Source organism: Contarinia nasturtii, unplaced genomic scaffold (genome assembly GCF_009176525.2).
Source record: "Contarinia nasturtii isolate CC-2019 unplaced genomic scaffold, AAFC_CNas_1.1 Cnas_scaffold_129, whole genome shotgun sequence".
Lineage (NCBI taxonomy): Eukaryota > Metazoa > Arthropoda > Insecta > Diptera > Cecidomyiidae > Contarinia > Contarinia nasturtii.
In genome coordinates, this window is record NW_022197486.1 from 4,250,003 (window position 1) to 4,273,347 (window position 23,345).

A 23,345-nucleotide genomic window follows, 5' to 3' on the forward strand; every position below is an offset into this window, starting at 1 on the left:
GTAATAAATGACATTAAAGAAAAAACAAATGGTGAAATAAACAATTTTGAACTTGTATAAATCAATCAAAGTAACTTTTGTGTTTTAAAAATTATTCAGAAAATTCAAATTGCGAATAATTTGTTGTGTGATTGATGGAAATGTGCGTTTGATGCGAAAACGAAACGCATTCTGAGAGTAAATATATTGTGAACAAAACCGTACTTTGAAATGATCTTAACGAGATAAGAGACGTTGCCCGTGTTTATCGTGTTTGAATGAGAAAAATCCAAATGCCAAGTTTAATTACGTTGAACTGGACACACTGAACTAATCTGAACGAAATCAATAAACATTTTAACGAAACTTTAAGAAATACACAGTGTTGCACACAATAAGACGATCAGGTAAGTAATCTAGTCTAGATTTAAGTGATTTTATTTACACACCAAGTGTGTATGAAATACATTTTTCCTCTCAATGAGTAAAGAAGTACTTTATTGTAAATACGACTTGTTCAATTTTAAAACGAATTGAATTTTAACACGAACATTAATTGGGGACTTGAAAAATCAAGGAAATAAAATCAACAGATAATGAATGGAAATGGAAATTGTTGAATTTCTGTAACAAAAAAATATATAAATATATGAGAGTTATCCTTTGGAACAGTGGTACACTTTGCCCAATTCTACTCATGTGATGTGAGTACATTGCGTGCGTGATCGTGCAACCAATTCGCACTGTTCGTCACTTATCGCTTCGAATCGAAAAAAAATTCTTACCATAGTCAACAACAACAAAATTGTGCGCAATTTTCATTTTTTTCGGTCTATTGGCCTTGATTACCGATTAAATATATCGGTTTAACACGAAAAAAAATCAAATTCAATTTTTGAAGTAAATGAATTGAAATATCTCAATGATGGGAGAAAGATTGTTGTACTTGATGTTCATGAAATTATATAAATGTTGACGAATGGGAAATTGGTGCAAGCGTAATCAAATATTTGGAGGAACTCTCATAAAATCTTTATATGTAAATCTGTTTAGAATTAAAAAAAAAAAAAAACAAATAAAAAACTGTTCATTACAATCTAAAGAAGCAACACGAGATCACTATTCCAAACTTCTCTAAAACCGACAAAAATAGTTTTTAGCACAATTAGATTAGTGCGTGTACTAGAACAGCTTTTTAAGCTTTTTCTAAAATAATTGTCAAAATTTCATTGTGATATGGAATTCTCCGAATTTCTTGACAATTTTTCGTCAAATTCAAACTCCCACCACCCCATCTAATAATCAAAACTTTTTATTTGTACGTTTAAGTTTTTGCCGAATATGCACCAAAGTGTAAAATGATGTATAAAAAACGAAAATTGAAGATTTATATATTGATCAATTATCTTATCGAATACGGTACTTTTTCGATGTTGTAAACCTGTCATTATCCGTTTAGTCATTGTAACGTCGTTTCCTAAGTTGCCTAAGCGTTTCCGTTTTGTCTTTTACGCTTTGTGTGTAAACGCGGAAGAAAGCCCAGCCTTTGTTCAAGAAAGGGAGAGAAAGTTGAAGTTGAGTAGAGAAGTTTTTGTTTAGTGGCGTTTTTCCGAATGAGTGTTACAGTAAAAAGTTGGATGAATTCCATTTATGGGTGGGCATATACGAACGAAGTCATGCTGATTTCAAACTGACTTGATGGGGACTTAATCGTTGTCGACGGCCAGACAAGGAATCAAATCCACTTCGAGGTGAAATGACAATCACCGACCGAAATTCATTGTGTGTACACGAGCGGTGCCGTAAATGACAACGACTAGTCTATTGTTTGTTTCAAGCCATTGTCATTGTGGCTGTGTGGTGTCTGTGAGCAATTATGATTTTTTTTTTGCTGCTGCTGGTAAAATAGCCATTACACAGTGCACTCTCTCACATATACGCTTTTCTTTCTCACATCATTTTGTCGCACTTTAAGACGGAATATACTTGGTGCAGAGTCCGGTAATTATTTTAAAATTGCATGCCCACTCAATGTAATTAACGTTTCGAATAAGTGTCGGAAATCTCCTTTTCGCCATCGCGTTGCTCTTTTCTTCTCTCCCTCTCTCTCTCTCCTCCAGTTATCGCCCAACTGTAACATTCACGAAGTTACTCTTGGCAAGTGTGAATTCATTCATAAAATCTTAGCGCAAAGTTGTAAACACACAAAAACCAGCAACATTTTACAAATGAAAATGATAATAAACTAAGTTTTTAGATGTTGTAATCGAATTGCACTGCCAACTTGGTTCAGTCTAACACAAATAACGACCATTTCTATCTCTTGATTTTCTCTCCGCACCAAAAATGTCCCAAAAATCACTTGTACAACGATTTTGTTTTTCCAAGAAAAAAAAAACACGAAGTTTGAGATGAAAAAAAAAAACCAAAGTGAAAATGTTCATTGTTTCTTCGGAAGTTGTTTTTGAATGTGGAAATGATAATCTGTGTGGAAGCAATTGTTAGACATAAATTCGGGTTCAGCATCAAATAGCATTTCCTTTTATTGAAAATTCGTTTGTCTTGAGATGTTCGGTGCACTCGAAACTTTTGACCATTTGGTTTCGACTCACAAGAATTACACATTTCAATACGTTCGTTCGTTTGCATTCGCAAAAACATTTTGCAAAAGATAATTCCGTTTTGGTTCAAACATGCTTCATTGAACCATTTTCAAGTGAATACAATGGATTAGTTTATATTTGCTAGTTTGTTTATATATATCATTTTACTGTTTTTGTTTTTACATTATTTTCAAGATTATATTGAATTTTATTGAACTGTTTACAATTGCAATCATGGAACCAGCACAAAACTTATATATATATATTCACAAGCAAATAAAATAAAGGACGGCCACTCTCTCTCTGTCTCTCCCTTTTACACACATATATAAAAAATGTCTGCACAAATAACGGGTTACTAAATAAACACAAAAGCCCGTGCACATTTTCATAATAAAATAATCATGCAATGAACGATAGACGCCAACAGTTATGAATACACACAATTATACAGTATGTACAATTCCAATCGAATGTGTGTGTGAATGACAGAGTCGATGGGAAGTATTACTTTTGTACTTGCTATTTGCAACCATCATAAAAAAACATTCAGCTTTTAATAAATGTTAGTTGCAACACACAAATGCCATGACGATATTTGAAATGTTTCAATCGATTCGAAAAGCCTGATTCAAATAAATGCAACCATCTCTTGAAGATGGGGTTTGAGGCACCAATTCAGCCCAATAAACCAACCCAATCCCCCACAATATATCTCGTTTTCTCACACCACCGCTCGGTGTAAGCCTCCGCATACAGTCACCTTTTTTTGTGCTCTGTGTGTGTACATTCGATGAGGGTCTCATAATATATACAAACATTGCGTCGCATCACATTCGTGTTTGTGTACTTGTGAATGCATTTCATGTTAAGATCTAAATAAACAAATCGTCGATTTGGATTGCATTGACAACAGATACACTCTCAATGCTCATGGACAAAAAATCTCGCGCAAAAGAAAAAAACACCAAACAAACGTCAAACAAAATCGGAAACAAAGTTTTGCAAAACAAATGCACCATTTGTGATAAACAACATCAGCGGACGAATTTATATGGTTTTATGTTAACTTATTCACTTTTTGAGGGCATCACTCGAAACTTTGATTATTTATTATTAATGTTTTCATTTTGATTAAGTCGGCACCACCCATACCCGATTTTCAATTCGATGGTGCTCGTTAACTTTTTGACTCTCTTCAATTGCCGAGCTTAGGCTACTCAATATGTTTTCAGACGAAAATAACCAATTATTGTAGCATGTTCGTTAAATAATAATCTTCGAAAACTAAAACATTTTACAAAACAATGAGAAATCTGAGTGAAAATCATTTGTGTGAATGTTTCAATTTGAGTGTGCACAAAAATTTGTGTAACATCGTTTGGATTGTTCTATTCTCTGCTGCAATTAACCAAATTCTAAATAAATGGGAGGAAATGCACCATTTGTGATGAAAGCTTTGTCTAAAAATTTATTCGTTTTTTTCTATAAAATATGTTTAACATTCGATCTATCTTTTTTTTATCAATGGAGAGCTTGTTTCATTTGCCTGACAAGAATGCAAAACAGTGAGAAAAGCAGAAAGTTTTCGGTTTCGCATTTTGTGCACCCGTTCTTATTCATTGTGTTTAAATGGCATGCGTTTAACTTATTCTCTTTCACTCTTTTCGGTGCGTTTTCGTTTGAAAGCCTAAAGCCAGTGTGCCAACTCAATTTGCTATGACATGTTCGAGATTTTGTCGAGCCAGCACAAAAATCAGAAAATGAACATACACGCATTCGAGCACAGTGCAAGAGACAGACAGTGAGAGAGAGAGAGAGAGAAAGAGAGAGAGAGAGAGAGAGAGAGAGAGAGAGAGAGAGAGAGAGAGAGAAAGAAAGAAAGAGAGTCGAACGCAGTGGGGCCAAAAACATTGAATCGTGCAATTTGTATATGTAACGATTTATTACAATGTATTTATCGTGTGTGCGTTTTCCATTCGGTAGCATGCGTGCTGTTGGTGGCTGTTGTATGTGAGTGGTGCCCTTTTTTGCACATTTATAATAAAACAACTATTGAATGCTAAATTTGAGTACACAAATAGAAGCGTCACATGAAGAGAAAAGCGAATATGGCACACACACACGCATCGGCAGTCGACAGTTTGCATTCAGAGATGAATTCAAAAATATTTGCGCTTTATGATGTGTCTAAGCAATTCACACAAAATACGAGCAAAAATGCACATTTTAGCTCACTTTTTCTCTTTCCCTCCTCCCCAATCTCACACTGACTATATGCACATGAGCATGGCTAAAGCCACAGTCGGCATACCAACCGTTTGCTTCATTTAATGCTTTTTCACATTGGCTCTGCTGAGCTCAAGCATACTCACATGGTAATATGTGAACAAGAAAGAGAAAAATAGATAGAGAGAGGCGGGGGGCAGAGAGGAAGAGAGAACGATCGAAGCACGCGCTCGTTTTCTCACCCACTCTTCCTACGAACATCATCAAATATTCATGAGGCATAGTTTATTCAAAAGCTTTTGTTACAGGTTAATATCTACAATTCACAAAATTTATACATTCGAATGTTTGTCCTTTTTTGCTCTTTCTCTCTCTCTATCTCCCTCATTTGCAGTCTCTATCTCTCGCTAGCTCACTTACTCTCTGGTTGTTGTGTGTACATACTCGTCAACTCATCTTGTTCGTCGCATTTGTATATGTGAAACTCCTTTTGCTTCTGTTGCCACTCATTGCTGCTCGTTTTGCCTTTTTTGCATTGCCTATTTCGATTGTGTATGTGTGTTCCGTTTTTTTGTGTTATATGGCATTCTTTTTTCAGTCTTGTTCTTACAATAAATGTCACTTTTTGGGGCTCTACTACTTCGGCCCATTGCCTTCAGCACTCAATGATGTTAGTTGCTCGTTTGCATTAAAACTCAAATATGTGTGCTCTTTCTCTCTCTCTCTTCCTCTTTCTCTCTCTCGTTCTCTCTCTTTCTCTGTCTCGTTCTCTCTCTCGCTTCAACAGAAACACAATTGCATTTATTGTCATTTATTGAACCGAAGAGGAAAAGGATGGAAATGTGCACAAATTTCGGGCTTATTTTTCATTCTCCTTCATTATTTTACTTGTGGTGACGTTTTTTTTCTCGGTTCGAACTTTTGCGAATGTGTGTGTGATTTTGGCATAGATTAAAAGTAAGCCTTTTGATTGCATTTCCCATGTACTCTAAGACCAAAAAGTGTACTTCATTTGGATGTTGTATCAAAACTATGGCTTTTCATTGAGTTCTTCACACACACACACACACAAAAAAAAAAGGAAAATCCAGCACTTCCCATACATATTTTACTTCGTTTGTCATCGTCGTCATTCCGTATGTAAATTTATGCAACATCAATAACAACAACGATGACAACAAGCAAGCACAGTAACAATTCCGTCTTTTTTGATCTTGTTTTCAATTTTTACGCTTTGTTTGCGTTTGTTTGTTATGCCATTGTTTGCATCAACCTTAAGTGGTCAATTTACCACTTTGTTTCGCTCTCTTACTCTCCATTCTCTTTCCCATTTTCAGCTGGCAGCCACTCACCAAACTGGTAATAAATTTGAAAATTTATTCAAATGTGTAATTTTTCTACTTCATTTTTTCCCTCTTCTCTTGCTTGAATAATTTCCATTCTTTATGGCAAACTCATCAACCACATCAATCTCTTTTTTATGTGGAATATGTCAAAGATCTTGTTCGCTTTGTTGCTGATTGTTTGTAAAGTAGAAAAAACGGTTAAGAACTCAACTTGAGCAAAAGCTCGAATTGAATAAAAAAAAGGGCATGAAAATCAGTGTCGGTCATAACGAATCATGCATATTTATTGGGTTGAAGAAAAATTCCACAAGAATGTATGCATTTTGAAAGGGACTACACACACAACATTCCTCATTTTTGATTACCGGAAATCGAAACATCATTGATAAATCGTTTGGCATTTGATTCATTCGTTCGTCCAAATAAATTATTTGACAATACAGTTTCCAACGTGTATTACGCTCCAAAACAGTGGCCCATCACGTACACCATAACATATTCAATTCGTTTACCCGGTGTGTATGTGTATGCGTGCGGTTGTGTGTATGTGAATGCGCACATTTCTGCATTACAAATTCGCAATTTTGAATATGCGTTACATACAATGCATATTCAATTGATTTCATAATCAATTTTAATGCTCGCGCGCAACAACTACAATGGTCAATGTGTCGATGGTATTTTATTGTTGTCGCAATTGCTAAAATAAAAGAGCCAAAAGTGAAATGCGATCAACATATTGCATTTGCGCGTCTATGTACCGTTCGTATATGTAGATTAAAATAAGCAACCATGTGAGCGAGAACAAGTGCGCTTTCGAGAGGAGGAGGGGGTGTAGCGTGGACCAGTGGTCATCTTTTCGGTTTGGCGAACGTCATCGCCAATATTGTCACGTAGATAAATTGCTTGATTTAACTTGATGGTAGGAGATTAATAGAACATCGTTTTTGGGGGGACGCTCGGCCAACGCCATCAACCCAAAATCCATTGCATAACAGAACAAAGATTATACACACCGTGTACACAGCACCATACGAACGATTTGCAATCGGAGGAGAATGGGAAGTGAATATGGAGACACAATAGCCGCACAGAAAGCATCGAGCGAAAACACTAATCGCGTCAATTGTAATTATGTTAATCGTCAATTTAGATTTGAATTCACTTCATTAATCATGTATAAATGCTTTATGCATTACGGTCAATTGAATTTCAAGATTTAGATGCTGCAACATGCCACACATTTAAATGGATTGAACACATTTTCCAGCATCTTCTCTCTTCTTCTTCTTCTTCTTTTTTTCATTCGAAATTTAAATCTGTGTTTTTTCTATCATAGAGTTCAATCTGTTTTGCAACGTCGTTTAAATGTGTGATAAGTCATCGTGGATGCACCATCACTTGAGCGAATCCGTTACAAAATGGTACTATCTTAAGAAGCTCAAGCAAACAGCGCGTTGATGGCGTTACAGCCCCGTCTCCACAGACAAAAACGCTCACACGCGCCAGCAATATGCTATACAACATAATGATGGAACGTTTCTCTCCATCGAAATAATACAAACCATCGGCATCATTTCGATGGAAAATTTTACAGGGCATCCCCATTTTAAAGTTAAACAAAAGAATTTTCTGTGTGGAGCCACAATTTCACTTGATTTTGAAGTGAAAAAAAAAACACACACATTTATTTGAGCTGCTCATTTGAAGGACTGATTTATTCATCCATAATGAGATCATTTAATGGTTTTTTTTTTTAAATCGAATATCTCACTTGATTTCCGTTTAACGTTGATTCATCTAATGGCAATCAAAATATTTAAACTCTTATCGAACAATAAAACAAAAGATAAAATCCATTTTAGGACATAAAACGTTCGTTTTCCATCACAAGCGTATGCAGTTTTTTCCCGCGTCCGGTTTAAAAAAAAATATCTATATATAATTTTGTATATTCATGCCTGTTATTATAAATAAAAGTGCATTGCTATATTTTGAAAGGGTGCGAGAAACAAAAAAATGTTAACGTGGTCGATATATTTAATGCGATTTAAAGCAGTTGGACTGAAATGGGCAAACGATGAGCATGGAAAAAAAGAGAATCGAGCGGCAGTAGCAGATTTTAGTGTGTCGTTGATTATATTGCCATTTATATGAGCATTAACAAAAATAATTGGGTGTCAGTATCAAAAATAATGAAATTTGGTTTCATCAAGCGTGAAAATCATCCTATCATTCCACACAATACCATAGAGCCGATTCGAACCGGTCACCATCAACAACGGCACGCAAAAACAAAACAGCAAAAAAAATTATGCAGTACATTTATCGAAACTTGTAATGAAACATAATGCATACTCTATATACGTGTGAAAAAAAGATTGTTATTCAATGCGATTGAAACGATTTAGGCGAACGACAAGTACATACGAAATAAATGTGTTCATCAATTTATATGCGTAGAATGTGATGTGGACGAGGCGGTCGAGGGGCCAAACAACACGAAGCGTGTGTGGTTTGCGATTCGGGGTCATTATTTCGTTTTATAATTAATACGAATTAATTTACCTTTAAATATCAACCTCTCTGACTGGCAAAGCATGTGTGTGAGAGCATGCAATTTATTGCCAGTGTTTGTCTACATGTCCAGAAAGAGAGTACGCGGTTCGTTCAATCGCTTTGCCATCCCCTTTCCTCCACTCCCGCAAAAAAAAACGTCCACCCCACTCCTACTCCACAATTGGACCGGATGGCCACCTATTGCATCCCCATGTTGATCGTGTAATAAATACACGCTGTTTTTTTTTCTACCGCTGAATAAATTATGCAATTTAAATGAGGTTTTTATTCATGTCGCTCGTTCATATAATTTTTTTTTTTTGGTATTCATCCAACCAATTTTAGTTTGGTTGATCGTGGATATAAAAAAAAATGTTTCCACTCCACATTCTCGAAAAACGATAGGGCGAATTTGTTGTTCAAATTGACAATAATAATAAATGTAAATCAACTCAATTATGATTCGAAGCCAGGCGAAAAAATGAACACAAAATAGCGATACACACACACCTACACATATCCAATCAACCATTACACGCGTTCAACCGATTGCACACCAATACCTAGTAATCTTGCAAACCAATTGATGTGTTCCAATATTTTTTGGGCCTTTTTTCGGAAAATCCACCTTTTGGCAAAAATTTAATTTCTATGTCCCATTAAAAATTACAATCGATTATGGCGAGACACGACACGACAATCTTGCTTCAAATTGTGACTAATTTATGCCGAAAAACTGGGTTTTAGTGGAGTCATTTTGGAAAAGTTCGAATATTTTTGGAACATATTGTGTAATTGACGCCGATTTTTCTATCAAAATCACCCATTCTACCACATCCACCCTCTCAGTATACAGCACAGTAAATCGGCTGCATCACATAATGAGATGGTCAAAAACATTTAAGAGGAAACACGGTCATTTTGTCACGGACAGACTGCCACAGTTCATGCTATTTCCGCTCATCATTATGAGATTGTTATTATGGAACAATGCCTACTATTCGAATGAGAAAACTTTATATAAGCCCCAGAGATAAAAAAAAAATCGTTTATTATTTGTAGAAGATTTTTAATGGGTTAATATTTTTGCGCCAACGGATTAAATGCGATTTGCACTCATTTTTTTTATAAAAAAAAAACGCGAGAGACTGCAGTGAGCATAAACTTGAATTCTCGTCAAAACGATGGAAAACAGAGAATTTGCTGCCGAATTTGTGTTATATGATTTCTTTTGTTCATCTTACTTTATGTGAATTTATGTAACCACATCGATAATCTAACATTTTTTTGTTTTTTCGTGGTTTCCAAAAAAAGTGCAAATGAAAATGCTTTTTCAATTAATTCAATTTTGTAACAATAAAATGAATCAGTTTAAAATGACTATCTGAAAATTCGAAAGCTAAACGGTTGAATAAATATTTTACAGCCGGTTACAGGCCCAAAAGTAATTGAATTAGTTGCGGATTTTATTGAAAAATGAATGTATCAGGTTTCGACTAGGGTTTCGATATGTCACCTTCTCTGAATGTCAATTTTCGGTTGAATATTTCGAAGTAGTTCTAATTTGCTCGGCACAATTTTATGGTTGTATTTTAAATAAGTCGACCAGAAGAAAAAAATGATAATAATAAATTATTGATATTATCGACACGATAATCAAAATATGTGAATAGATTTCAAAATTTGGACGAAAAATAAAATAAATTGTAATGGATTTGGCTGAGTTGATTTGTTCGAGAGAAAAATTTCATCAAAATCGAAATGGTGCAAATAAAACGATGCACACACACACACATACAAATTCATTGACCATAAAACATTGGACAATTTAATATGTGCAACATGGCATGAATCATGAGACAGTTGACAACTGGCAGCAACCCGCCAACGCTACCATTACTTGCAATGCGAGAAATTATTGTTTAATAAGTACATAATCGCTCACTCAATGCACTATACAAACGCAACAAAGCGAATAAATGACTTTAAATAGCGCGTGCAAATTATTTTAATGCGAACTCTTTTTTTTCATTCATTCCAATAATCATCTATTCGGTTGAATCAGAGCTCAACCCAACATCGAATATGGGTGAATGTGAATAAAAAAAATTGCATGACAACCGGGAATGCGAGGAGCGAGAGAAAAAAACGCGGAAATCGGATTATCCAATCTAATTTGAATTTGTACATTTCCTTTTGAAGGATTTGTTACAAATTCGTTTTGTTTGTTGTTTTTATTCAAAGCTCCCCGTTATTTGCACCGTGGGCGAAAAAAAGCGATTACGAGAAAACATTCTATATAAAAACGCACGCACACAACAAACCCATCATACCGAACGGATGATAAAAAAAGTGTGATAATTAATGTTTTTGAAAACTTTCAGTCATTTGGGCTGTAATAAAACCGCCAATGAATTGACAGTAAAATGAAAAGATTTTAATGCCGTGTGTAACAAGCCAAAAAAGCGCATGAATGAAAAATATATATCTTAAAATGAAGGGAAAAAAGTAACGACAAAGATGGCACAAAGAGAGAGAGAAGATTGAAAGAGTGATAGATGTCATTCTGGTTGAAGTAACTCAGTTCTGGATCGTCGTCACGTTTTTTTTTATTCCCCATGCTATCTGCGACAAAATGCTCGCCTAATGAGAAGTTGATCCACGAAGTAATGCGTTTATCGTTTTATCAAATGAAAATAAGTCAAGAAAAAACGACTTATTAATTGAAATTAATGAGATGTCGTGTGTTTTTTTTCTCTTTGTTCTGCATTGGCAAAATGGAACTGGTTCGTATACGAACAGCTAATACTAATTGATTTTTCAAATGAACGAGCAAAGTTTCGATTACCGTGTAAATGCGATAAAGCAGTTTTCAATTTTATCATGATACCGGACAAAATCGTGGATTGTCTTTAGCGTTGAACTGTGAACAATAACACCATAAATGATTAAATTAAAATTATGAACAAAATGTATGTTCGCGTGTGTGTGGACCAAGGAGGTAAAAAGAAATCTTGATTAAATTATGAGTTGTCACGGGAACGAATCACTTGTGTGTTAATGCACACACATTTTCACCGATGATTTTATGAGTTTGCTATCGACTGCTCCATAAATTCAACTATCCTCTAAAATTGGCAACGAACAGAAAAGAAGAAGAAGAAAAAAAAGATGATGGAAAAACGCCGAAGAGTTTTCTTTTTAATTTGTGCAAAATCAAATTACTTTTTGCTTATTGCATAAAATCCAATTAATTTCTACCTCCGGTTAAAGCTCATTACACCTTTTTAGTTCTCTCGCCATTTTCTCACAATCAGTTTGTGCTGTCTCACACATTTGATTCTTTCATCTTTCTGGTCTGCACTTTCTTTGCTCTCCTGCCACTCCCCTCCCCCTCGATCTCTCTATACTGTCGGTCTATCCATTTATCACGGATAGCATTATTATTCCCGTTCCATCGTCGGCTGTAATATCGGTATATATAGAGACTGAACACCTTTTTCACATTGTTCGTCTTTTCTCAGATAAATTCAACTTACATTTATTCGTTTATACAAGTCAATGCGGATGCATTCAGACATTATTGCTTTCATACGCACACATAATTTTCACTCACAAAATGGATTGTTGCACTGTAGTGTAAAGTGTGTGTTTGTGTATATATACTGATTTTCACACAGACTTTGTTCATATTTTTTTTTTGTTATTTCACACGCCGTGCAGTCGTTTTTCGTTTGCATCTGTCGAGGTGGTTCGTTTGAAAAAGGAATCGGTGTTATTATCCGACCAGTTTGTATATCATTTAATGCATAAGAAATTGAAACGTTTTTATACTGATAGCCGACAATTGTGCGCTTCTATTTCTACTAAACGTTATTCTGATTTGCTTTATACTTCCGAGGTCTGGATTCGAAATGGGTTGGAGATTTGCAACCTTCTATAGATTCATTCATTTGAGGATGATTGCACGCGTGAACGCTAAACGGTTCACTTACACACAAAGTTATCGCCAACACTCGAATTCTCTGTCTCTCTCTTACACTTTACTTCAATCTCTTGCTCTTTCTCGTTTCGTGTACTTTCTTCCATTTTCTTTTCGACTTCCAATTAGACGACCATTTTCTCTCTGGATGCGACACATTCAATGCCATCCAAGTGAGCTAACATCAATGTCTTTCTCACTGAGTTTTGTTATTAATCGATTCCAATGCAGTGTGTTTTGATATTGTCACGTGCTTGTTGCTAAATCATCAAACTACCTTACAAATTATACCGTTTTGTTCCGGCTGCAAATAAGTAAGTAGTTTTCTTTTATTCGAGTTTGTTGTCGGGCACATCTCTTACTCAAATTCACACTGTTCACAGGCAAATAATTACGTCAATTATTACAAATCACAATTTCTGTGAGCATGGACAACAAAAATATGTATTCATTACAACAATCATTCGACGATCTGGAACTGTATTTAACAATTTAAGTTTTTCGCTTAGGTCATATGGGCAAAAATGAAAGAGTGAACGTATTGAAAGGGAGGAAGAGGGGGAGAAAGGGGAGGAAGAGGGATAGAGAGAGGGGAGAAGAGACAAAGGAGAGAGGAGAGAAGAATAGAGAGGGGGAAGGAGTGACAGGTAGACATTGATGTAGAGCGGGCGAGAGATAGAGGGAGAGAATGGAAAGAAAGAGAACCTCAAAGTGAGATAGAACAAAAAGCACACTAAAATGACTGAATATTTCGTAACAAGCACTCCCTGGCCTCTGGTAAGAATTCAAACACGAATCATTATTTTGTGATAGTTTTCGCACTAATTGACGACCGGATGAACGAACACTCACAATATAATAAAATGAACGATAAGTATGCAACGATTAAATTCGAACAAAAATATTGAATCATTGAGTTTCGTCGTTGTGCGCTACATTTTTTTGCATTAGAAAATTATTTATGGGATGCAAAGTGCAGACAAGTATGATTGATTGAAATCTTTCTTATTTTCAAAGGAAAACCGAACGTTTTTATTCGAATTGCATTTTTCGGTTTGAATTTTCATCAATTTCTCAATCTCTCTCTCTCTTCGATTAAATTGTATGAGCAGAATTGAATGTGTTATTATTTATTTGTTGGGTGCACATCTCGTGGTGTCAAAATCATACCAAACACATCAATTTTGAACGATTTGAGGAAATGATTACATTGCAACACTGTAAGAATAACTGCTACTTCAATTCAAATCTTATTACTTCTTTTTTCATTGTTGCCAAATTCATATGTTTGCCTCAAAGTGACAATTGAAACACACACACCACAGCAAATGTCATGCGGAAAAATTGTTCAAATTTTGATTCAATGCATTATTTCCGCCTTTTATCTGTTTCATTCTTGATTACAGCTTTTGTGCGAGAAAAAAAAACGAAGATGCTTTTTCGTGCAATGAACAAAGGAAGTTGAAAACCGAACATCATCAAGCCATGAAACGAATAGATTAGAATGGCACAGAAAACCATCTAGTTGAACGCACTTTGGCTATATAAGATGCAAACAAGCACGAAACAACAACCACAATATCAACCCATTCACATGCTCTCTCCTTTTTTCCTCTTTGGTTGATCATATCGCGAAAGCCGAAAAGAAGAACGAATATTATAAAAAGTGAAAATGAAATGAGTTTTAATATGAAACGTGAGTGCATCTGTTTGGTTGATTTGTTGATATATTTTTTTGGGGCGCAGATGCATTTTCTCATCCGTGCACATTTCAATTGAGATCGAGGGAGAGAGAGAAAGAGAGAGAGAGAGAGAGAGAGAGAGAGAGAGAGAGAGATAGAAAGAAGAATAGAAAAAAATCACTCACCAAAAGAAACTAAAATCACTTAGATTTCATACACATCCCTCTATCTATCTATGTCTGTCTGTCTGTCTGTCTATTTGAGTCAATGTCTCATCCTTCGCATAGACAAATAATGATGAAAAATGGGCGATAAAATGACAATGCACACATCGTTCTGTGCAGTGGCATTCATGCCATTTGAATTGAGAGAAATTCATTCGAAATGATGGACAGCATCGCATTGATGATGATAATGACATCGTGTTTGTTATTTATGTTACACAAAATCACATGAAAAATTGGTATTCAAACGAGTCGAAGTGTTTGATTCATTCTTTTGTATTGACACAAACACACACATCCACACAAAAAGTACACATAAAAATGAAATCAAACAACAAATGAAATAAATTTTCTTCTTGCCAACCATTCCTCAAAATACACTTGCGGTTGTATCAATCATTCAAAATATATAATACACTCAATGCACGTTTTGTTCCATTTCTAGTCGATACACGATTTTTCACGAACCATGTTTCGATTCGATTTCAATATTTATGCAATAAGAATCGAATATTGTTTGTTTATTTCAATGGAAATAATTCTTTCAGCGTGGAATTCGTGCCAATGGTGCCAACGTTGATTAAAGACCTGGCTAATATTCGACCATTGTACCATTGATTGCCAATAAATAATCGACCTTTGACGGTCGAAATATGGTGCAGAGAAAATTTACGTGTCGTAAAAAGTGAAACGTAAAAAAAACGTAATGAGTATGGTATAGGTAACATTGTCCGGAGTTTAAGGCCATTTAGTGTTTCAGATTTTTATGTGACAAATTCACTCTTCTACCTCATATCTCGAAGGTCATATCCGAGATTTTATTCAGCATCCAGGTCCATTTGACCATTTTGATGGGTGCACTTGTTTTGTTACTAGGTTGTTAGTTCAACAATCATGTTGTTGATCACAACATTTATCATAAATTTATTGCGCTGCCTCTCTCCCTCCCTCTTCGTCTCTTTCAGTTTTTTTCTTCAAGTATTACTGTTTCCATGTTTATTTACATTCGGACTATATTCGTATGTTTGCCAACAATCTGTTTGATGAATCTGAATTTGTTACGAGATGGCAGAAAACGCAAATAAAAATGAAGATAAACGGAATTATAAACAGAATGGGATGAAAATTCCAATGAAAATAAAATCAAATTGCCCTTAGAAATGGAAATTTACTCGCAAAGTTGTTATGGCAATGCTTTTCTTCCTTTTTCGTGTATGTGGTATGGTATGTGTTTCGTTTCTACAAAATTCGCCCATGTCCATTGTGGAAGCCTTTTACTTTTCATTTGGCCAAAATAAAATGAGAGCCAAATTTGATTCGTTCACTTCTAAAAACAACATGTAAAAGACATATTTAGGATTCACATCTTTCTCATCTCACTCCACTTCGGTAAATAAGTTGTCGACTGAAAAAAGAGAAAGGAACAAAAAAAAAATGACCAACCAGACCTCGGCCAGGGATGGAAATGTTTACAATTGTGAAATGAACATTTTTTTTCATTCCCAAAAAACAAGTAATTCATAACAATAAACAGAAAAAGTAAGAAAAATTTATGATTATGTTGCCGAAAAGCCTGGTGATAATAGGGGCCATTTAATGCCATAAGAAAATGAGAAAAAGTGAGAGTCAATTTGGTGCCAAATGTAATTAACTTCAGACTGTGTGCGATCGTTGGCATCGAAAAAGTTATATTACCTTTTGTCATAATTAGCCCTTTTCTAAGGAAGTCATTCGAAAAGCTCTTTTTGTAAAAGTACAATGGAACATCGCGTCGCATGTAGCGTCCGATATTGCGCGAATATTGTTGTTCATGACATAATCAAATGCAGTGTGTTGAAATGTGAAACTTTTGATCAAACTGGATCAAAATGTGCGCTGTTCAATCGCTTTCTTTTCGCGCTATATATTGTTTTCTTTTCTCTTTTTTTTTTCTTGTTCAAATATTAATTTTGTGCAACTTTATCGTTTCTACATCGAAAACTGTCAAAGTAGACTAAAAAAAAAGAAGAGAGATGAGGTGCGCGCAGAAAATCACGAAAGCTAACTTGAAATTTGTGCGCGATGTAAAAACTTTTTTTCTCTCCCGCTCTCTAGATGCGCTCGCTCGTCCTTTTTGCTTGGGAGAAAAGTTTTGCACAATATTTTCTTGTAGTTGAAACCTGTTCCGATTATATATTTTAACACTTTTATGTTTATCTGCTGTTGCATAGTCGTCGACGGTGATGTGTCTAGAGTATCGAATAAGCAAGCCGAACGCATATTTTATTTTCGCTTTTCTTTAAGTTATTTGTGCGTTTCGTTTCATTTCATTCGAGTGAGCTCGTGCGCTATGCTGTTTACTTTAGTTCAAAAAAGATTCGATTATCTCATCTATTTAATTTCAACAACATCAATTTAAAAATGCTTGTTGAGAGTTGAGTCTTGAGAGTGGTTGATGATTTTTCACAATGTGTCCCGGTGTGTTGTTCATCGTTGATATCGTCGGTGTCGCAGCCGCTGTCTGAGCGACCGAGCTCTCTTGTACCGCCTTATTGCCATTGTTGTTCTTTTTCTTGCCTCTATTTTCAATAACAATATTTTGTTGTTTGGTATGCATATTTTTGTTGCAACTTCTTTTTCCTCCGTCTCCATTCATTCTCTCGGTACGCTTCAGTGTGCTGTGCTGTGTTTGTGTGCCATCTTTTGCAATAATTCTTTCTATTCCATGTTTATCTCTTTTCCTCGGTTGCCACGAGGGTGACTCTTGTTTTTCCTATGCCATACTTTTTCCCCATACACATGTAACTAAGCATGCAAATCATAAATATTCTTGACGTGAGTGTGTGTATGCGAGGAATAGTGCAGAAAATATTGCACAAGTTCGTGCAATGGCAAGACACAGGAAAGCGCACAACAACGATATAAAGTGAAAAGAGAAAAAATTGCGCCAAGCTAAGTTACACAGCAGCAAACTGCGAAAGCAAAAAAAAAAACGAAATGAAAAGAAAATGATGCAAGAAAAACGAAATATGTGTACAAAGTTTATGCATGCTTTGGAATGAAACCAAAACAAAACACATCTCAGCATACCAACTATAATAATTGGTGGAAAAATCAGTCTCTCTCTCTCTCTGTGTACAGTGTAATTTATGCAATGCCGTTTACGCCACCATAGTCACTTCAAACGATGTTACACTACCTTTTCTTACTTATTGGTTTATTCATAGTTATTTCCACTTTGATCATCTAAAGTCGAGGAATAGTTTGATACAACTTCTTCTTCTTCCCTTAACCGGGCCTCAATTTGTTATTTAATAATTTCTTTCGTTCATCAAATCTCGAACTGGAATTTCTGTAGACTTCAAGTTTATTGTTTTTTTTTTTTGGGGGGATTTTTGAATGATTATCCGGAAAAATTCTTCATGATATTTGGTAGTTTCATCGCATTTGAAAATCGATTTCTATCGTTCGAAATATTTGATTGCATATAAAAACCGAAAATCGCATCTATACGTCCTCAAAATACACAAAAACTCCCTTCCGCACAACGCATTTTCTTTTCTATTTCTCTTTTTCGGTGAGTGAATAATCTGAAGCACATATGAATTTTCTCTGTTTGATGCGGTTTGCTTTTCCGCTGTCAAACCGAGTGGAAATCGACTCGGAATGAGAGCCAAAGAGCGAGAGAGAAAAAAAGAGTAAATAAAAGTTTCGTAAGAAAAGCAAACCGATGAAAATCTTGAGCAAAACCTATGAAAATCGTTTGAAGCCATCACAAGCAGACAACAGTGAACAGAAAAGCAATATGTCAAAATGGAGGCGGGTTCAGCTGTCGCTGATTTGATGTTTTTCTCTTTCTGTCGATGTTATTTTCGTCGAATGTTTTGTGTTTGGCGTAATATTTAAGAATATATTGCTAAAACTCATTTGCACCATCGTCCCCGTTTTTGGTTGCCAGAGTCAGTCAATGTGGCACAGTTGATGCTGTTGCTTTCATTGCCGCTGTCGAATGCTTTCAAAATGAAGATGTTAAAACGAGATTCAAAATGTATGCGATGTGCGCTTATATGCGTACGTATGTGTACGGATTGATTTGGTTGTGACTCTTTCGTTTTCTTCCTCTTTTTCTTATTCTTTATTCATTCAATTCTTTCTCTTTTTCCCACCTTTATCCCATCCGTTTGATTGTAAGTGTTTAGACAACATTATTTCAAGCGAGTTTATATTTTTTGCAAGAGAAAAGATATGGGATCGAAGAGCAGCACTGACGCTCAGCGATGCACAGTATACCGTTCTTGGTGCTGATGCTGTTGTTGTTATCGTCGCCGGTTCGCTACACATTCGATACAACAGCTAGAAAAACCTGACAACAACATCCGGTGCAATCAACGTCACAAGACAAAAAATCACAGCAGGGAATGTCGATTACAGGAAATGAATGTTTCCTTAACCCATACACCCCTAGCGCGCACTCTGTCTCTCCCTCCCTCTCTCTCTTGTTCTTCTTAATATACTCGTTCAGATTCGCTCCGATCATCGAATGCGCGCAATTCAAACGACGATCCGGCATAAATGGCGATAATGGAAGTGTAAGCATTTCAAAGTCGAAAAAGTGCGAGAGAATTAAACGAATGGGACGACGGAGAGAAAGAATTCAAAAAGGGGAAAAAAATGTGAGATACGAAATCGGATGAGGAAGATGCATATCAAATGCCATTTCGTAATGAAAGCGAAACGTGCAAACAAAAAGTTACTTTTCACAATCGCGAACCAAAGTCTCTTTTCTGTGTTCGATTTTTTCTCTCTCGTTGTCTTTTATTTAGTGCCTCTATCGTGAGTCAGACACTGATGGTTCCATTGGATCAGAATTATTTTTTTATCCAATTTTCTGTGATATGTTATTGATATCGAAGTGATAAAAAAAAAACACCAATGATACTTCAGCACATTCTGCTGTTCTACATTTAAACACTTTATCAAAACAACTAACCTTATAAAATGAATTATTATTGTTGAGCGCAATTATGATTTTGGTGGTACACAATGGTAATAAGCATTTTGGCATCATTTATTACGTGATTTAACACCATTTATTACATTGATGCAATGAAAACAAAGAAAATTTATTTTGATAAATTTCAAAAGCTTAATAATTCGTATGTCGGACAACCAACTATGCACACAAGTAATTATGTTCATTCGTGAATCGTTATATCTTAAGAAATATAATTAAAAGAAACTCTATGAGTTAATTCATCAAATGATGTATAAAAAAAATCAAATTTATTTATTCAAAACAGCACAAACAATTTTCTTTTGTGTTTTCTCGTTCAACGGTTTAGAATCTAGGTCCTCACTTTTTTGGCCGAAATCCCCAGCAAATCGAACGAATTCTTTGAAATTTTTTATAGGGTAACACTTCGTCAGGGGGGGTAATTGGACGCCTCGGACCCCTGCTGAGGACGTATGGTTTAGATGCTACGACTTGATTAAATAAATTAGATAAAAATTTCAAAAATTGATTTGAGTGACGCATTTTAGATGATTTCGTTACTGGCATCAAAGCTGTGTATTTTGTAATAAAGCTTAATCAGCGATAAAAAAAAGACGAACCATTTCAATGGAATTTGAGTTGAGAAAAAGAAAGACGAAAGAAATGAAATGATGAGAGCATGTGAGATAGTCAATTGAGACCATCGAGAAGCGACAAGTGCAACGAAAAACATAAATCGACAGCAACGTGTGTCTTACGATGACTCAAAATGTTGTAAGCGTGTCGTTTTCAGGGACATTCGGAAGCGGCGTGCTTACACACATGATAGAACAGCAAAGGGTTGCGGGAATGAGTGTAAATATCTGCTGAATAGAAGCAACGGATGTAGTGGTTGCATTTAACAGAGGAACGAACCAATGTCTGCATCAACATTGGAGTTATGGTCTAGACATTGACGAATTTTCCACAGATTTTTTTTCGGAGAAAAGAGGTACTTGCATTTTTTCGGAAAAAAGGAATACAATAACTTGCAGCTCTATAGGTAAAGACAATTTTTCGGCCCATTTTTTAAGAATGACGTACTTTTTTTTAGACATTCGTCCTTCAGACATTAGTTCTGCAGACATTTTTCCATGTTATCATTTTTAAGCACATAAGTTTTCACGTTTCGCATCTATAAATAAACTATTGCGAAAGTTTTTCCTATTCCTCGTCTCTCGCAATCACATAGACGCCATTCATTCACGCTCATTGGAACTATTATTGTTTCTTCGCTTTAATCGCTTCCTCCATTACTGTCTTGTAATCGTTATTATTGTCATTGCAACTGATTACTGTTATTTCTTGAGTCTTGTCTGTTACTCCTTGAGTCTTGTCTGTGGTGCAGTTGTTTTGTGCACTTTCATGATCGCTGTGATATTTGTTGCACATCGCTTCATTATAACAAATTTTGTCATTGACATTCTATAACTTTGTTTCACTGTTTTCATCGATACATTTTCGAAGAAGAAAAAAGTTTCCAATCAAATGTCAACGTTGCAATGTATCATAAACGAAAGTTTTTTTCTTAGATTTCACAAAAGAATAGAAAAAGCTCAATTAAAAGAGTTTGAATCGTACTGGGAGTGTTAAAGTTAGAATGAATAAAGTCAATCTTGAATGTTATTACTGGTATGCATACTGTAGAAAAAATACATCATACATTTCGATACAGTCGATGTCCCCTTTTGGCGGCCCTTTGAAACAAATCGTCCTTTCTGGACTATGAATAGTAAACCAGGCCGACCCAAATACTAATCGAAACGTAGAAGAATCGACTCAATCCATTTGAAGGAAAAAACAATATTTTAGCTGGAAAAAAATTCCTTCCGAATTCTTTTTCTATACACATCGTTAGAGGTACAAAGCCGAAAAAAGTGAAACAAAAAAAAAATGGAAAAGAATAACCTGTTAACAAGTATATGCGTAGAGGTGATCAAAGGACTTCCAAACATAGCATATTTTCTCAAAAAGAAGTCAAACATAAGAAAATAATGGAAATAGTAAGAGTGTTGAATGATGACAAGAGAAATATTTTATGCGCCTGACTGACGCTAACATTAATATATATCAAGTATGTATATACATGCAGCAATTGTAAAAAAAGAATCTAGCGCCTTAAGTTATTATAAATACAAAGATGATTCGCGCAAACAGTAGAGACGAATTGTGATTTTTTTCAATTATGCTCGATCTTACACAATAGAACATCGTTCGTCTGTGCGAGAAAATTCGCATCTTCAATTGTTTGCACGGCGACACCGACGCGATAATGGTGGTTGGTTGGAGGTGTGCTTGATGTTTGTACGCCAGTGCTCATTTTTACACAATTTTTGTTAACTTTGTTGGTGTTTGCTTGGCGAATATTTTTTTTTCTCTCTCGTTCGCTTCATTTCTTTGTCATTTTGCGTTTTGAAATGCAACATCTTCGTTGTCGTCGTCGACGAAGAAAAACTTTTTCGAAAAGTTATTATCTTTTCAAATTATTAACTTTTTTATTCGTTGACAATGCAATCAATCTATTTGAATTTTTTTTGTTGCCTGTGTGTGTACAAAGTATAATATGATGCGTGTGAGGAATACAGGTATCAACAATATATATATACGTTTTTCAGTCTATAGTCGTGCTTTAGAGGTCCATTACATTCGTATTATCTTCACATCGTTCGCATTGATTTACGCTTTTTCACCTGCAGCCAAATAGCAAAATATAATAGTTTTTACATGATTGAGAAAAAATTGTCGTACCACCAGAGGCAGTCCTCATTTTATTTTCTCATTCCGTACAAAGTATTACTGCGTTGAGTTCGAAGAGTGTTTTGGTTGATCACATCAACTCGTGAGCTATTTTGCAACGAATGTTTAGTGCAATATCATAACGCTTCGTATTCCATTCAAACAGGTGCCAGTAATGCAATAAGCAACATACACACACTAAACACATATCGCCAGATGCACAACAAAAATGATGATGGAACAACAACGAACGGAAAGAAGGAAAAAAATCCGATTCGTATTTTTTAATAACTCACTTTTCCGGCGACGAAAAATAGTAACGGGCTTAATAAGATTTCGTCATTGAATTGATACTTTACTCGTTCGTGAGTTGCCTGAAATTGCGATAGTTTCGTAAAAACAAAAACACACATAATAAGGGGCATAGAGGGAGGGGGAGAGAGAGAGAGAGGAAGAAAGAAGTAGCGATTGCTTGTTTGGATGCATGAATTCGGTGTAGCTGCAGATGACGACGACGACAACGACGGTTTGCAAGCGAACAAAATGTGCTCAGCAATTCATGTGTTAAAAAATTACCATAACAACAACAGCAATAAAAATTCGAGTGGAAGAGGATTGGGAGACGGGGTGTCAGTGCGAAAGAAGTAACGGGAGAGAAAAAAAAGTGTTGCACGTGGAAAAAGTTTCGAGGAAAAAAATTTGCATGAATTGATTGTGTGCGTATCGTTGTTGTCGTTCCATTTCAAACGTAAAATGCCTTCTATGTCATTTTTTTCTCTCTCTCTCTCTCTTTATTCATTTTGCTGCTACTCGATGCCGTTGCTGCGCTGCTTTTTTGGGTTTGATCAGAATATATACCTCAATTACCTTACCACTTGTGTACATTCACTGCATCCCTGGTCTCTTTCTTGCACACTCTGTTGTCGTCGTCTTCGTCGTTGCCACCGTCTCTCTCTCTCTCTCTCTCTCTCTCTCTCTCTCTCTCTCTCTCTCT

The 23,345-nt window shown here is 35.6% G+C and overlaps 1 protein-coding gene across 3 annotated transcripts in view; it reads left to right on the forward strand.

The window, feature by feature from the left end:
* Positions 1 to 279: 279 nt before the first annotated feature.
* Positions 280 to 23,345, forward strand: part of LOC116349264 (teneurin-m) — a 623,527-nt gene continuing 600,461 nt past the window's right edge. For all 3 annotated transcript variants that reach the window (XM_031780628.1, XM_031780636.1, XM_031780642.1), the window contains exon 1: positions 280 to 386. The gene's annotated coding sequence lies outside the window, so the exon portion shown is untranslated. The remainder of the gene's footprint in view (positions 387 to 23,345) is intronic.